Genomic DNA, 14269 nt, shown 5'->3' with positions numbered 1-14269 from the left:
CTACAGGACAGATGTGCACATGGCCTTGGTTGCTGCTAAAGTCCTAGCAGGTTTGTTTTACATACCACGGCTTTTGCACCATTCATACAAATGTCAGCATAATAAGTTTAAAAAGGCAAATAATATGTTACTATTCTTTGAAAGATGGGTTGATTTTCAATGCCCGCCTGAAAGGGTGTCAAGGACCCCCAGGGACCTAACAGGCCATACTGTGAGAACTATTAGTTTAGACTTTGAGATAGAAAAATTTTCTTTTGATACAAAAAACACGAACTCAAAAAAAAAAAAAGCAATGACTATATTAAAATCAGTAACTTTTGTTTATCAAAATAAATCTTTAAAAGTGAAAAGACAAGTTACAATCTGGGAAATGTGATTCGCCATCTATACACCCAACAAAGCAGATATCAACAATATTTGAAGAATTTTTACAAGTCAATGATAGCATAAACAACCCAACAGAAAAATGAGAAAGTATGACTTGACATTTCATGGAAATAACTTATTATATGACGAGATGCCCATATCATCAGTTATCAAGGAAACGCAAATCAAGACCACAATATAGTATCATGTCACAAACAAAACTTTAAAAATCTGGGAATATGAAATGTTGAAGAGGTTTGTAACCACAAGATCATTACACATTACTGATAGGAGTATAAATTGGCACAACCACTTTGGAACATAGTTTGGCACTGTTTGCATTATTTTAACATTCATATACCCCATGAATCGGCAATTTAACTTCTAGATTTATACCCACAGGAAAATCTTTCACATGTTCATCAAGAGACAATATGGACATACATCTCAGCATAGTTTACATGGGCAAAAACCTGGAAACACCCCAAATACAGGAAACTGAGTGAATGAACTAAAATGATCAGACAATGGAATGTTATAGTCATCAAGACAAACGAATGATAGCAATACTCAATAATATGGATAATATCGGGTATTATATAGTTAAGTTGTTAAAAGATTACATATGGCCTTTTAAAAAAACACACACAATTTCAGACACATACATACCACAGATACACACTTTTAGGAAACATATAGACATTACAGAACACTATAAAACAAGACAGCAGGAGAATGAAGAAAATAGGATTCAGGATACATGATGGCCAGAGAGGGGATGTGGGAAAGAGGACAGAGCATTCAGCTACATGCAGCTTATTACTGTCTTGCCTTTTGTTTCAGTTATTGAGTTTAAGGAAAATTATTAACATGATTAAAAATAACAGAATTAAACCTTTTAAATAAAGTCAAACTTGCATCAACTTTGCATAAGAATATTTCATAAATTAAAGATTATGGTTGATCCAATTTTATGCACCAAAGATTTTAAAAGATACCTATACATTTTAACCTTCAGCACAGAAATTGTAAAACTTTAGAGGTTCTAAACACACTCATCATTTGACAGGTAAGTAAATCAACTCCTGAGTTTGACCAAAATTATACAGATATTCACTCATAAATTCACTATCTATTGAACTTCTACTGTATGCCAGGCACTAATTTAGCAGTGAGCAAGAGAATTAAGTCCTGTTCTCACGAAGAGAATGAAGTCCTTTAAGGGAGTGATGGAGACAATAAATTGAAAAATAACTATTATTTTAAATAATAAAGACAGCTATAAGGAAAATAAAAGCTGGTGAGGGGCTTGAGGGTGCTGGGTAGGAGGTTGGCTGCATCAGATGTCATGAACAGAAAAGGCCTCTCTGAGAAGGTGGTATTTTAACGCAGACCAACCAACCTGAGGCAGCCACACTAAGATGCTAGAGACCGACAACCACAGCCAGAGGCTGGGGCTCTGAGTACCTCTGCCCCGGTAAGTTTTAGATCTTTATAGAACTGGGCTTCAACATCACTGCAGGGACAATGTGAAAGCAAATTCACCTGGGTATTCCTGCTAGTCCTAACACAGTGCTTTACAGAACTCTGGTGGTAATATCTGCAGAACCTTGCCGATAGCCCCCACCAGTTTACACAGGACCAGCCTTTCGGGATTTATTGGGACAGGGGAAAAAACATGTACCTGGCTCAGAGCTTTGCTGGGCACTGGGTGACAGACAAAGAAAAGTTCAAGGGGATAGCTAGGCAGTTAAGCTTTGGCTTTTACTTTCAGTTTTGTTCGACTGGGCCAAAATATCTAAGTAGCACAATAATCTACATTTATAATGAATATTGGTTTACTTGCCGAAGGCACCAAATATCCGCTGTTTTGCCTTCCCCAGGCCACTGCCCCCCCCAGACACACAAACACACCTGCACTTTTTCCACAAGCTAATCATGTCAGTGACATCCAAGAGACGGAAGAAAGCTTGCCAGCACTTCTGCTGCTGCAGGCTGGACAGACTTATAAGTACGAGTTACAGAGCTGGGGAGAGGCCTCTGTTCCCCACCAGGAGAGCATCAGCGGACTCTGGCTGAGAAACCTGGGAGCAGGACCAGCTATAACACAAGATACACTGATGCTGTATCTGCCAGGTGTCTCCCAGCCACCTCCTAAAGCCTCCTAAAGCAGAGGTCTTGCCTTGGCAAGACCAGACAGGTTAAACAGCCTCCAGTCAGTGAGGGCTCGGAGGAGCTGGGTCTCAGCGCAGGTGCTCTGGTTTCTACCTCAGGAACTTGCTCAAGCCACTAAGCTCCCTTCACCTGCTTTCTTCCTGTGCAATATAAGGATGTTTTGGGTCATTCATCAGAAATTTATACAATTCCTCCTATGCACCATTTGCCAAGTCAGGTGAAAATACAAAGCTCTCTCTCCATGCAGAACAAACAATCCAACAAAAACAAGTCTTTCCAACAGAAAACAATACTCCCTAGCAATTAACCCTTCAGAATGACACTGACCTGGATTCAAATCTCAGTTCTACAACATACTAGTTGTAACACGGTGGACAATTTATTCAAGCTCTTTTGACATCAGTTTCCTCAACTATAAAGCGGGATTATTTTTTATTTTATCAGAACTACGAGAGGATTTATTTAAAAGTGCATAGCTGTAGTTTGTTCATTTTCACGGCTGCATAAAATTTCACTAAGTTTTTCTTCTTCTACCCATTCTCCTATCAATAATCCTTTGAGCTAATGCCCACATTTTTGCTATTACCACTGTTTCTACGAGCATCCTTGTACATGTTCCTTGGTATACTTCTGTAAGAGTTTTCTAGGGCATATACCTAGGAATTTAAATGTTTAGCTGCAGGGTGAGTGAATGTTCATCTTTTCCAAATACTTCCAATTCCTTTTCTAAAGTGATAAACTTTAGAAATGTAATGCTGAGCTGGGGATTTTTAAAAAGTCCTGGAAGACGACACACAGCATGAACAACTTTACAATGGAATGTATGTTCATATGGATTAAAATCATCTATTTTCAAAGGGCAGAAATGAAGAACACAAAACTCAAGACAGGGTTACCTCTGGGCAGAGGGAGGCAGACAGGGAGGAGCACAGAGGGAGATGCAGGAGGACTGGTGGGGTTCTGGCTCTCAGCTCGGCGCTGTGTTCCTTTTACTGTGCTTTTTACCTTAGGTTACATAAATTCTTTTCAAAGTATGGAATATTCCATGAAAAAGAAATAATACTTTTAAAAGCAATTAGCACTGCCTGTGTCCCATACAAGGTAACGTTCCCAATGAACGGCAGTAATTGCTATAAAATGTGAGGAGACTGAAAGGGATGATAAGACATGGTGACAGTTCAATGCAGGCCATGACTAACTCAGTTGATGGAAAAGCTCCTCCCTATGGCTGTGAAGCCACCTGGCTCCTCAAATTCCAGGGCTGTGAGTGACCCAGAACTGCAGAAAATGGAGGTGCACCGTGCAGAGGGGAAGGAGATGAGGTAGCTCAGGTTCCAAAAGCACCAGGCACTGAGCTCTAAGGGGGAAGGATGGATCCACAACACCAACAACGCTGCCTGCTAATAAGCGCCCAAGGAATAGATGATAGATAAAAGGCAAAGCTTGCTTTATTGATGATGATTTTAAGCAGCATTCTAAACAAAGATTACTTTGGCTGGAAAGAGAAAGGAAGGTGGCAAAGAATAGAATAAGATGAACCAATTTAAGAATTGGCAGAGAAGCTCCCCAAGGTGACTGAGAAGAACAAGTAAGTAGGGTAACAGAGAAGTCTAAGAGACTGTTAAGCACCTGCTATAGGTCAGACACTGAGCTCAGGACTCTTCTCTCAAAACACACACACACACACACATAATACATGCATATATGCACATACATACACATGTGTATGCACATATGTGTATACACTGTTCTGTTTTGTTCTTCTACTGATCTATTTTGAAAATGTGGTGCAGGCAATTATGACCCGTCCGTCCTAAATACTTCAATATGCATTTCTGGAGAATAACCATACCATTAACACACCTAGAAAGATTAATTCAATAATACTGTCTAACATGGAGCCTTTATTCAGATTTACACAACTGTCCCAAAACAATTCCTATAACTCTATCCTCTATGCTCCCCCCAATCACCAATCACATTCACACATTATGTTACTTCTCTTTGGCCTCTTTTGATCTAGAATCGCTTCCTCCCACCCCATCACATATGTTCACTTTTCATGACATTGATTTTTTTTTTTTTTGAGTCTAGGATGGTTGTTTTACAGAATGATCCAAATTCTGAATCTGCCCAATTATTCATCCACGATTAGCTTTTTGACAAGGTATGTTGTGTACATCTAATTGAATAGTATCTAGAGGCACAAAATGTCAAGTTATCCTATTTGGGGTAAGTTTGATCATTCAGTGTCTGCCAGACATCCCTGCTGAAAAGGTACCATTTGTTCTTTGGTATTGTGAATGACTAGAGAGTGATACTTGTAGACTGAACTATCCTGTTCTCCCACAACCTTTCACCAACTGGCTTTTCACACCCACTGAAGACTGCTGCCTCATCAGTGGTTTGCACTGAGGTTGCAAAATGGTGACTTGTTAATCCTATCACTCATTCTACATTTTCTAGCTGGTATTCTATAAAGAAGAGCTTCCCCCTTGTCTGCATCCTCCCTTTTTTAATCCCTATTCTTGTTTTTGGTTTTTTGTTTGTTTGTTTTGCTTTATTTTAGAGGGAGAGACATGGAGGGGGAAGGGGGGGAAGGGAGAGGGACAGAGAAACTCAAGCAGACTCCTTGCTGAGTGCAGAGCCCAATGTGGGGCTCAATCTCACGACCCTGAGATCACGACCTGAGCCGAAAACCAAGAGTCAACGCTTAACCAACTGTGCCACCCAGGCGCCCCAATCCTTATTCTTAATATTACATTCCTATTCTTAAGATCACTATCAACTCCTGAATTTGGTTTATTTTTCAAAGTACTTTAATCTCTTATAGTCATTCTTGTTGATATCCAAATTGTCAAATTCAGAAGGGCCTCCAAGGCAGCTCCCATGTCCTTTTTCTACATTTCCTCATTGCGCTGACCACTTCCTTGCTTTCCGCCCACATGGTTTATCTCAACTCACCTTGTACTTTCCCTGTGCCTTATTAAAATCAGTCATTTCTCCAAGAAGCCCTGGTTCCTTTTAGTGGGCAGGAATACTTAGAAACAAGATGAGCTCACTGATACTGGCGATCAGTATTTCTCCATCTAAAGAAGGTTTTTACCTTTGTTATTTAAAGATGGAAAAGGCTTGAGCAACTTTATAGCTATTGGGCTGTCATGACTTTTAGACCTATGCATTTTTACCCTATCTTATTAAGGACTTGTGCAGGTTTATACCCTGCAAGCAAATCGCTTCTAGGCAGAGAGAGATACTGAAAATATAAAAGGAAAGCAATAAAGTATAAAGATTAGAAGGAAGTCCAGAGTAGGCTGCCAAAAAAACACGCATGGAGTAAAACCAAACCAGTCCAGGTCCAAGCAAGCCATGTGCATAAAACTACAATGGGACACTCGTTACCTGGTTATTATCAGATTTCTCACATATAGACGTTACAGCTGAGGCAACAGTGAAATGCCATCTAATAGCTCCCATGGAGCATGGCAAGACAGAAGATGATTTTCTTAGAACGTACTTGACTGACTCATATGCAAATCCATTGTAAAAGTGAAATAATCACAAATGGAATGGGTCTAAAAAAGACACATACACTCAACAATGGATCCCAACCTGTGGACCTAGGGCTCACAAAAAGGAAAAAGGTCTTTTGTTTCACATATACTCTGAGCACCACCTTTAAGATGCACAAAATGGCATCTTTCACATTTAAGTTCTACTAATTTTGAAATGAACATAGTTGCTTCATTATCACATGTTGTGTTTAATAGAATACGAATTCATTTACAGAACTGGCTAATTCAAGTGATTGTCACAATATATTTTATAAAAATCAAAGGTTACTGATTCTTCCAACATGGAGGAAGTACATCAAATGTTAGGTTTTCAAGTGTTATGTATGAGAATAAGTTTTTTACAGCATTCCCACTCCCACCTAAAGTCCTAGGTATTTATATTCTTTTGCTTGGGCTATGTACGGCTGAATCTTGAACAAACATACAGGTGGCTGATATTTAGCTAAGTAGTTAAAAGTGTGGGTTTCCCAGAAATGAAAATCTATTCCCGGGGCGCCTGGGTGGCTCAGTTGGTTAAGCGACTGCCTTCAGCTCAGGTCATGATCCCAGAGTCCTGGGATCGAGTCCCACATCGGGCTCCCGGCTCAGCGGGGAGCCTGCTTCTCCCTCTGACCCTCTCCCCTCTCATGCTGTTTCTCTCTCTCTCTCTTAAATAAATAAATAAAATCTTAAAAAAAAAAAAAAGAAAAAGAAAAAAAGAAAATCTATTCCCAACCCCATAGCAAAGGATATGCATTAGCGCCCTTAGCTCCAAGATCTGAAGATCTGAGCAATGCGTGCCTAACTGAGAAATGCAAACATCTCAGTGAGGCAAAAGGAGGTCAGAGATTCATTTCCTTTCCTGGCCCAAGGGAATAGAACCCCGTATTAAAAAACAATGCTGCAGAACAGACTGGGAAAAAAATCAGGAATCCAAGTAGCTCAGTCTAATTCCAGGCAGAGAGAGGAATTAGTTCCAAAACTGTGAAGACCAGTTTCATAGCTTTATGTCACCTCCATCAAAGACTCAGGCTTGTGTGGATTGCTGAGGAAGAGCCGGCACACACTTTGGGGCTTCACACTTCGCATTCCCAATCACTGAGGGCCACTGCCTGTGACTAGAACAGAGGGACCATGAGCAGCAAACCTTCCCCCTTTCTCCCCGACACAAGCACTTTGGGGCCAGATACCCAAGGAGGTACAGAGCACTCAGCCAAGGGTGTACTGTGCTGCTTGTAGCCCTCGTTTCACTGCAGAACATCAACCTAAAATAAACATGGGGAAGTAAGGGAAAGTGTGTGGGGGGAGCCTGACCCAGGGGAAGTCCCGGGCAGACTGGAAGTCCCAGAGACATCTGATTATTCCATTATCAGCTGAGTCACTCCCTGAACCCACACTGTTCCCTCTGCATCACACACTGCCAGGCACCAAGTATTGGTTCTTACAGGAAGGGGAACCCTATGAAGCAGCAAGAACTACCCCCTCATTTTAGAGATGTAAAACCTGAAACACAGAGGCACTTCGTAACCCAGAGCTATTAATTAAGCCATATTTCTAACCAAGGTCCACTGCATCCAACATGCATGCTTTGAATCACTATACTGCACTGTCTGCCTATTAGTTTAAGAGAGCAGTAAAGAAAGCCCACTTCACATTCTGAGACCTAAGGATTTGAATGACTTACTAGCGATGAGTTACTCATTATACAGTTAAGATTTAGCAACAGCAGAAGAGCTGACTAAATTCTCTTCATATATCAAAATGCTATCAAATACACCTACCATTAAGGGACTATTCCATTGGTTCTCAACTCAGGAACACTTAGAAATGTCTGGACACATTTTTCTGTCGTCATAAATCATGGGGTGCTACTGGCACCTAGTGGATAGAGGCCGGGGATGCAGCTAAAAATCTTAAAAAGCACAAGACAGCTCACCCACAAAGAGCTGGAATTAAAAAAAAAAAAAAAAAGTCAATAGTGCCAAGGCTGAAAAACCATAGGCCATGACAAAGAGCATACATGCAAAATCCTCAGTGTCGCAGATGCAGTTCCTGCAATAGAGGCTAGCACCAGGTGACCATTTTCGTGGCCCCAAAAGTTTGGCACCTGTGCGACCTCCCCTACCTCCATCAGCTCCCAGAATCCACTAAAACATGAAGACAGACCTCTGAGTTCTTAGATGTGCCAGTCTTGTACTTTGCTACCAGTTCTAAGTATTTTAAGGGAAGTGGTTAGAATTAATAGTAAAAACTAGATTTGGGCATTATCCGTTTATTATCCATACTAACCCACTGTCCATTATCACACATAATTGAAGAATGGCTCTATTCGTAGCAGAAATACACAAATTTATGATTCTCATGAGTTTTAGCCTGTGAATAGGGAGGCCCAAGAAGAAGGCCTGGCAGTCAAGATAGAGCTGAGCTTATGTATTGGTGGAATAAGCTCCCAGGTACCTGCAATTCAGCCTAAGAAGAGCATGCAGACATTTCTGATGTGAGAAATAATTAGCACAGCTCCTTAATCTGAACTACGTAACCACAGCATTCATCCAATTATAAGTTAAACTGAAGCATGTTTATCAGACTCTAACTGAAGGTGAAGTCAACAGGCCATAGTGGCCAGGAGTTAGGAGGATCAAGTCAGATGTAATCAAGGCCTCATGTCTGCTACAAGAGAAACTGGCTACAGGTGACAAACAGGAACAAGCAAAGCCCTCCCTGGGCCACGGAACCCCGGGAGTCCTTGGTGGCATCCAAACCATAGGCAGCAGACCTGGGTTTCCTCCAGCAGCAGCAGTCTCCACCGCTTACTAATTAGTGTCACTGTTTTAATCACCATAATGAGTGGTCCAATTATATTCCTCTCCCAGCACATCAATGCACAAGACAGAAAGCTGAGTCAAAATCAAAAGTCACAAGCACATTCATTTTTAAACACTTTCAGAAACTGGGAAAGAAAATGGAGATTTCTCCATGCTGTGGTACCTGGAGGCTAACTGGAAAACCTGAAGGTGTCCACACCTTGCAGACCTTCAAAACCTAAGTAAAAAACAGAACATACACACTTGCAAACTCACACACACATATGTGCACCTGCCCTTTAAACAACAACAACAACAACAACAAAAAGAAAACCCAACACTGGCTACGTGACTCCTAAAGACAAGATTCCAGAAACCCACAACTAACATCATACTCAATGAAGGGAAACTGAAAGCTCTTCCTCGAAGATCAGCACAAGATAAGGATGTCTGCTCTCACCACTTTTATTCAGCATAGTACTGGAAGTGTTAGAGCAATCAGACAAGAAATAAAAGACATCCAAATTGATAAGGAAGAAGTAAAACTGTCACCAGTGGCAGATGACATGATGCTACAGAAAACCCTAAAGACTCCACCAAAAAATTAGAATAAATGAATTCAGTAGAGCTTCAGAGTACAAAATATACAGAAATCTGTTGTATTTCTATACACTAATAACAAAGTAGGAGAAAGAGAAATTAAGAAAACAATTTCATTTACAATTACACCAAAAAGAATAAATTACAGAAGAATAAACTTAACGGAGGAAGTTAAAGACCTGTACTCTAAAAACTACAAAACACTGACAAAGGAAATCAAAGATGACACAAACAAATGGAAGGATATATCACACTCAAAGAATGGAATAATACTGTTAAATGTCCAGTTTACCCAAAGCAATCTACAATTCAATGCAATCCCTATCAAAATACAAATAGTATTTTTCGCAGAAGTAAAACAAATAATGCTAAAATTTGTATGGAATCTCAAAAGATCCTAGAGAGCCAAAGCAATCTTGAGAAAGATGAACAAAGCTGGAGGTAACACAATCCCAAATTTCAAGATATACTACACAAAGCTAGAATATACTTTACCACTTGTTCTCAAGTAGTTTTTTGGGTTTTTTTTTTTTAAGATTTTATTCATTTTGACAGAGAGAGACAGCGAGAGAGGGAACACAAGCAGTGGGAGTAGGAGAGGGAGAGGGAGAAGCAGGCTTCCCGCAGAGCAGGGAGCCCGATGTGGGGCTCGAACCCAGGACCCTGGGATCATGACCCGAGCCGAAGGCAGACACCCAATGACTGAGCCACCCAGGTGCCCCCCCAAGTAGATTTCTATATTGTGATGAAATCTGTAATGGACAAACTCTAAGAAAGATTTTTGATTTCAGGGTTATCTAAGGGCAACTTATTTCCTATCTCGAGTCCCAATTATAGCAAAGAAAACCAAATTTTTAACCCTCCTCACCAAATATTTATTAAATGTCTATGTTCAGGGCTTGAAAAAGAAAAAAACTGCTACTCAAAGAGGGATCATTGGGCTAGCGGCATCAGCATTACACCCAACTCCAGACCTTTAGAATCGGAGTCTTCCCGCTAGCATGATCCCCATAATGTGATCTGCACATTAAAGTCTGAGAATGAGAAGTACTGGTTCAAAGAATTCAGAAAGGTGACAACATAGACCAAGGCTGAACCAAATCTAACCACCATTCTGCCAAATTTATGCTCTTATCAGACAATATGGCTCTCAGGAGTTCTGTCTGCAAAATCCACACATCAGTCTCATTAGACTGGTGGCCCTCAACCAGGGCAGACTGGGCCTCCCAGAGGACACTTGGCAATGTCTAATTACATTTTTGTCACCATGGGCGGGAGGTACAGGTGTTACTGGCATCTGGTAGATAGAAACCAGGGATGCTGCTAAACATCCTACAATGCAGAAAAAGCAGTCCTCCACAACAAATAATTACCTGGCCGAAAATATCAAAAGTGCAAAGGTTTTTAAAAAAAGAAAAAAAACTAAAACAAAAACACTTCCTTGATTTTCTGACTCAATATAATCAATCAACTTCGGTCATTTAATGAACTGATTTGAGCATCCATATCCCATGTGGGAAAAAGTAAACCAGTAATTATGAACACTTCCCATCCAACACTCCATAGAGTGTAAGGTTCCCTCAAGAGCTCATACCAGGGCTGCCTGGGTGGCTCAGTCGGTTAAGCCTCTGCCTTCGGCTCAGGTCATGATCCTGGTGTCCTGGGATCGAGCCCCGCATGGTCGAGCCCCGAGCCAGAGCCTGGCATCGTCGGAGCCTGGCATCGTCTGGCTCCATGCTCAGCAGGGAGCTGCTTTTTCTTCTCCCCCTGCCCCTCCCCCCAGCTCCTGCTCTCACTCACTTAAATTAAATCTTAAAAAAAAAAAAAAAAAAGAGTTCATACCAAATCAATAATCATCAACACTGACAACCAAGACCAATACAGTAAAACAACAAAGGTACATGTTGTAATATTTCAAAATTATACAAGCTAAATTCTAAAAATACATTGCTACCATATATACTTGTGCAATAAAAACATTCTGGTCTTCACTTAATTCTTCATTTTTCTCCTACCACACAGGATCATTAGTGAAGAAACACTATGGCCACTTCAAGATGACAAGCACACACTGGACTAAATTGTTTCACTGAAACGAAAGCTTCTACCAAAAAGAGAAAAAAAAATTAAGGTAATTAAAAAGACTCTCTAGTATTATCAAGAGCTTTGTTAATTTTATGAAATTTATGAATGAATACTTCTTCTTCTCCAGAGTAAGTAGAATTAAGACACTCAGAATGGTGGAAGAAGATGGTCCATATGTAAGAGAGACAGAGGTCAGTGTGTATACTTACACAAAAGATGAGTACTGAGCCTCAGGCTGACTAAGCATGTTTTTATTAAGGTGAATGTTTCTGGAGTGACCATTGCTTTGTATGGCCTGCATCAACTAAATTCTGCATACAGAGAGCACCCAGAGGTTATATGTAATTCTCTACACTTTGAAAGCACTTAAAAGTGCCACAATCCTCAGACTTTATATTGCGCTAAGGAACAAGGGCACTCACTTTAAATTAGAATGAATCTGTGGCACTTCGCCACAGTTCTAGCTGTGCAGAAAGATTGAAAGCAATTTATCTGTTTCTATTAGACTTTAATAGCTATCTTTTGGTCTCATGAATCCCATCCCGTCATGTTCTTTAATTATGTTACCAAAAGACCCAAGTGATGGAATAAGTTAAAATATTTCATGCCATTTCATTGTCCTTTACCTGATTTGTGGGACAAGGAAGAGCCCCAGCTATGAGAAGCTAAAGACATACTCTTAAGTGTCCCTTTCTAAAAAGTTCTGCCACACATAGAAATCTTTCTTCAATGTAGTCTCAAGACTTTAGGAAGTATTGTTTACTTTCCTGAAGCTCTCACTACAGAAATTCAAGATAAACTCAAAAGTAACTACATGGTCAGGGCTGGCTCACCAGAGCACCCACTTTTTGGCTGATTGTCATCCAAAGATCCTTTCCCCCTTTGTTTTTCTTCCTTTGCGTATCTCTCATCTTTAACAGGCTGGGACAAGTTGCTTAGAAAGAGTGAACCAACCAAGAGCCTGGGACAGAAAAGGGAGAGTAGTTGGATCACATGAAGACATTCTTTGTTTTCTTTCTGATTCACTTGGTTCTTATTTTTGCATCATTGTATAAAACCAGCATCAATATGTGACTATTTCCTCCATTTATGAAATGATTTGAAGTTTTGGTTAGGACCCTTCATCAGGACATTAAATCATCTCTACACTAAAGATAAGGAGAGGAGCCTGGGCAGATGTTACAAGGTCAACGTGATACAAACAGGTCTCTGTTATGATCTTATCCTGTTTTTCATCCAACACATATTCCTACATTTTGGTCTCAATATATAATTGTCCTCACTTTCCGTAGATGCCTCAAGATAGCTCCGTTTTCACACATCTCTCAATTTATCACTATAAAACGCTGCCACGCTCTGAGACACCAAGACCAAGTACAGTAAAACATGTACCTAGAGGACACAATACCTTACCACAAACACCACTGCTCAAGAAAAGAAGTATTTAAGAACTTAAAAATTACTACCAGAATTGTCTTGGGCTTACTTTCAGCTCATTCCTCAAGTGGAGTGTCCCTTTAATTTGTCTCTACTGTATCTAACCAAATAACAACACAGGATTCCCTAACAAAAGAAGGTTTTGGGTAATACTTAGGACACTGTTGGCCAATAAAAATATGATGCAAAATAACCTATGTAATTTTAAATTTTCTAGTAGCCATATTCTTAAAAAAGTAAAATTACATGAAAATAATATATTTTATTTAATGAAATATTTCTAAAACATTTCGTTAAGTAATCAATATTAAATATACTGAGGTAGGGGGCGCCTGGGTGGTTTAGTTGGTTAAGCGTCTGCCTTTGGATCAGGTCATAATCCCAGGATCCTGGAATCAAGCCCCACATCCACTGGGCTCATTGCTCACTGGGGAGTCTGCTTCTCCCTCTCCCTGTTTCTCCCTCTCCCTCTACCTGCTGCTCCCCCTGCTTGTGCATGCACGCTCTCGCTCTGTCAAATGAATAAAATCTTAAAATAATAATAATAAAGTAAAAATAAAATAAAAATAAATGTAAAATAAAAATATTTTACATTTTTTAGGGGGGGTACTAAGTCTGAACTTAAGTGTGCATTTTACACTTACATCACATCTCAATCTGGACTGACCACATTATGTGTTCCTATAGCCACAGATGGTAGGTGGCTACCATATCAGAGCAGATCCAGAAAGTACTCTGCTATTTTCTGGAATTTTTAAGGTACATTTATCATTTGTATTTTCTACTTTATAAAAATAATGCAAATCAGTTTTTTAATGGGGAAAAAAAAAAGAAAAACTCCATTTTGGAAGATAGTCATAATCCCATACCAGCTACATTTGGATGTATATTTTTATAGGACACTATCCTATGTCCAAAACATATTTAAGATAGGCTTTTAAAGAGGTCAATATAAAGGTTAATACATTAAACAGAGTTCTGAATAAATGAAACAGATTCTGTTTTTACAGTTTTGTTACTTTTTGAGATGATATTTAAAGAGTACTTTCGGGGCACCTGGGTGACTCAGTCATTTAAGCGTCTGCCTTCGGCTCAGGTCGTGATCCCAGGGTCCTGGGATCGAGTCCCACATCGGGCTCCCTGCTCGGCGGGAAGCCTGCTTCTCCCTCTCCCACTCCCCCTGCTTGTGTTCCCTCTCTCGCTATATCTCTGTCAAATAAATAAAATCTTTAAAAAAAATTTTTTTTT

The 14269-nt window shown here is 40.0% G+C and overlaps 2 protein-coding genes across 4 annotated transcripts in view; one reads left to right on the top strand and one right to left on the bottom strand.

Annotated features, from left to right (window-relative positions):
- The window catches only part of MED12L (mediator complex subunit 12L), a 317050-nt gene that overhangs the window by 179531 nt on the left and 123250 nt on the right, over positions 1 to 14269 (bottom strand). The window lies entirely within an intron of this gene.
- P2RY14 (purinergic receptor P2Y14) overlaps positions 1 to 14269 on the top strand; it is a 49307-nt gene that overhangs the window by 33451 nt on the left and 1587 nt on the right. For all 3 annotated transcript variants that reach the window (XM_034997079.1, XM_034997086.1, XM_034997072.1), the window contains exon 2: positions 11522 to 11630. The gene's annotated coding sequence lies outside the window, so the exon portion shown is untranslated. The remainder of the gene's footprint in view (positions 1 to 11521; positions 11631 to 14269) is intronic.

The sequence above is a fragment of the Mirounga leonina genome, unplaced genomic scaffold (assembly GCF_011800145.1).
Source record: "Mirounga leonina isolate KUSES-001 unplaced genomic scaffold, KU_Mleo_1.0 Mir_115, whole genome shotgun sequence".
In the NCBI taxonomy this organism is placed as follows: Eukaryota; Metazoa; Chordata; class Mammalia; order Carnivora; family Phocidae; genus Mirounga; species Mirounga leonina.
Note: the sequence above shows the minus strand (reverse complement) of the source record. Positions and strands in the feature narration are given on the sequence as shown.